Source organism: Chrysemys picta, chromosome 15, assembly GCF_011386835.1.
Source record: "Chrysemys picta bellii isolate R12L10 chromosome 15, ASM1138683v2, whole genome shotgun sequence".
NCBI classification, from domain to species: Eukaryota; Metazoa; Chordata; order Testudines; family Emydidae; genus Chrysemys; species Chrysemys picta.
In genome coordinates this window covers 14,558,641-14,562,134 of record NC_088805.1, presented here as the reverse complement: position 1 = coordinate 14,562,134, position 3,494 = coordinate 14,558,641, and the positions used below count along the sequence as shown (strand labels likewise).

Sequence of the window (3,494 nt, the reverse complement as noted above, 5' to 3'; positions counted from 1 at the left end):
CCTAAATGAGTAAAAGACACCTTCAAACTGGGACCAGGCCACCGAGGGTCACAAAGCCAGCCTCAAGCAGAGAGAGCTCAGAGGGGAGTCGAGGGATCAGTCACTGCCTGTCCTTCTTCGGGATGGAAGAATGGACCCCAGAGTGACCAGGACTCTGCCAACCTGTGCCCACCCCTTCTGGCTGCTGTCCAGGGCAATGGCCAAGCGGAGGCGACGGAAGAACGGTTCGGAGCGCCCGGAAGCTGAAGCTGCCCCAGATGGAGTTTCTGGAGCTCCTGTTCCTTATTTCTTCTCTTTTCTTTTCTGTTTCTCTTTCCCCTCTGTCCGTCTGTCTGTCTCCTTGTGGCCATCAGCTGGAATGATACAGGTTACCTGTAACTCCACTATCATATCATCACATGCCTCTGGTTTCAGTCTTCCTCCCCCAGGATGGGAACTGCGGGCTTGGCAGAACCGTCAGCTGCATTCAGAGTCACCCGAAAACCACTGAACTCTGTGCTGGTCTGTGCACTGAGAGGCAGAGGTGCTGGAGCTAGGGGGACTGGGTGAGCTGCCGCACCCCCTAGCTTGAAGTGGTTCCATTCTATGCAGGGTTTACAGTTTGGTTCAATGGCTCACAGCACCACTACTACAAAAACTGTTCCAACGCCGTCGCTGAGAGGGAGCCGGGCATGGCAAACTAACCACTGGAACCACCAGCCACCAGGGGATTTCTGCAGCTCTAGTGACCTCTTCTGGCCAAATGACAGATCTGTGACCTGAGCAAAAACTTTTCCTTTGCCTGAGATTTCCCCCCAGAAATGTATGTCCTGTACTGCCCAGCCCTCTCCTGCACTGTACAAGCTGTACTACGTCCGTTATTTTTTTAAAAGGAATAATATGGACACAACTTGCCGCCCCAAATGGCGTTTCCCAGACACTTCAGTTAAACACAATGGACTAGATATAACAATAAAACAAGTTTATTAACGACAAAGAGAGAGATTTGAAGTGAGTACAAGTAATGAGGCCTAAAAGTCAGAAATGGTTACAAGGAAAATAAAGATAAAATGCTACTGGTGCCTCACTCAGCAAACTGTTACATTCAAAGCAAAGTTCTCTCATCACAGGCTTTCAGCTGCCTTACTGGCCAAACTTCTTAGGTCAGGAGCCCTCCCCCAGTCCAACGGCTGCTTCCTTAATCCCTGCAAGTGCAGTAAATCGATGGGCAGAGAGAGGGGGACGGGTGCCTAGGGCTGTTTGCTCCTTTTTATAGTTTCACCTCTTTGAGAAGCATTTCCAGCTAGGTACCAGGAGACAAACAGTCTAGGGCGAAGGATGTTCCCTGCTGCTTTTTTCTCACCGGTTTGAGCGTCCTTTGTTTCCTATCCTTCTCTGTTTACTGCTTAAATGCAAATTAAACAGGGCACACATTCCTTGGTTTGAGAACAGACCTGTTTGCCAGCTTCTGTTAATACCACCATATAGTGGAATCTTATAACTTCACATACAATGTTGTCTTGGTAAAATATGTGTGGCAATAATGAGCAGCAAATTAGGAGATTTTTAGTGACACCTCCCAAGACATACTTTGTACAAAAATTCTCACGGTAGTGTGCAGGGTGTGAATACAGGGGTGCATTCTGCTGGCTTCCCCCGGTACCTGAAACTCCCCTGTATGCTGGGATGGAGGTACATAGGGGGTGATGAAGAATCAGCCCTTCAATGAGTAAAAGCCAACTTCAATTGGGACTTGGCCACCCAGGGTCACAAACCCAGCCCCAACCAGAGAGAGCTGAGAGGGGAGTCAGGGCATCACTCACTGCCTGGCTTCTTCACGAAGAAAGAACGGGCGTCAAGAGGGAGCGGGATGCTGCCAGCTAGCCAGCGCCCAGACAGCTGCTGTGTAGGGGGACGGCCAAGTGGAGGGGGAGAAGGAGGAGAACACTGGGGCCGTGCTCCCCAGGCTCGGTCAGTGGCCGTGTGGAAGAGTGTCATCCACAATGTATTTCTGTGTCATGGGGATGTTTGTAGGGAGAGAAACTGCCGCCCACTCAGTGCACAGAACACTTGTGTTTGCCACTGCGACCCCCAGTGCAAAGCTGAAGGGCTCAATCCAGTGTCCGTGCAGTCAATGGAAGGGCTCACAGGGACTGCTCTGGGGGTTGGCTGGAGCTGGCCTTACACGGGTGAGGAAATATGTTTCTCCTGTTCATGTAGCCAAGTGTCTGATGCTCTCCCAGGTTCTGAGCCAGGAGCAGCGACACCGACGTGCCCAGCAAGCTTTGCCCTGTTCCAGCAGGCGCAGGCCCCGCAGTCACTGTAAGAGGCTCAGTCGTCCCTCTGCGCAGTGTGTCCGGAGGGCGGGGAGAGCGCTGTCTCTGCGCACAGGGGGAGGAGCTGGATTTCACAGGGAGCTCAGCTCAGCTCTCTGATTTGCTCAGTTCATACCCTGGGCTCTGCAGCCACCACAGCTCCCAGCAGGGCACAGGGGGGAGGGAGGTTTTTGTATCACTTCCCCATCTGATTGTATCGCTGTGATGAGCACTCCCCGTCCACACACCGCAGTAATAATCAGCATCATCCTCTGCTAGGGCCCCCTTGATGGTCAAGGACATGGTGTTACCCGATCTGGAGCCAGTGAAACGCTCTGGGATCCCCGAGGGCCTGGTACTCGTAGTGTGCATGATCAGCCGAGGAACATTCCCCAGTCTCTGTTGAATCCAGAACGGGTAGTTGCCATCACCGATGGCCCCACTGCTCAGGCTGCAGGAGAGGGTCACGGTCCCTCCAGGAGACACGAACTCGGACGCCTTCAGCGACTGGAGTTGCTGGGAACTGAAACCTGAAACATGAGAAACAAGCTCATCAGAACTCCCCCTAGCACGGAGCAGAACCGACGTTCTCAGCGCCGCCTGCAGAGAGAGCAGCGCTACAGCTTGTTATAAATACTTATTTTACTTCATTCACTGGATCAACCCCCCCTTACCAATGCAGTAAGTGAGCAGCGAGAGGAGCAGAGGGGCCCAGGCCATGGTGGGAATCCAGAGGATCACGTCTCTCTTCCAGGAACCCTCCGATTCTCTCTTAAATCCCCAGAGCTGAAGAACGGCCCCTTCATGCAAATCTCTTGCTCACTCAGGGGCTCCCCCTGCTTATAGCTCTGTCCTAAAGCGGCCGAGCCAACCCAAGAGAGGTTGTTTCACTGGGCTGAGAGCACAGAGCAGGCCAAGTTCCCCTCTGTGCGCTCTTGGGGTCACTGGGGGCCCTGCTTTAGAGAGAGACAAGCTTCCCACCTGTCTGAGGAGCTGGTGGATTTCCCTGGTTCCAGATGTGACTCACAGCAGCTGCTAGGACACATTCCCCATCCAGCAGCAGCAAATGTTTTAACACAGAGACACCCTCGCTGTCATCCGTTCAGCCTCCGTGGCACAGGGCCCGCTGGGAATGAGCTCTGAGCTCCGTTCCATCACTGGTCACTCCGGCTGCAGCGAGACAGGGCGTAGGGCTGTTCT

General features: G+C 53.3%; 1 long non-coding RNA gene across 1 annotated transcript; it reads right to left on the bottom strand.

Moving 5' to 3' along the window:
- Positions 1 to 946: 946 nt before the first annotated feature.
- LOC122173200 (uncharacterized) lies at positions 947 to 3,218 on the bottom strand. The gene is made up of 2 exons (XR_010592862.1): positions 2,969 to 3,218; positions 947 to 2,824 (listed from the first exon to the last, which is right to left on the bottom strand). It is a non-coding gene; the product is annotated as an uncharacterized LOC122173200 (long non-coding RNA).
- Positions 3,219 to 3,494: the final 276 nt, after the last annotated feature.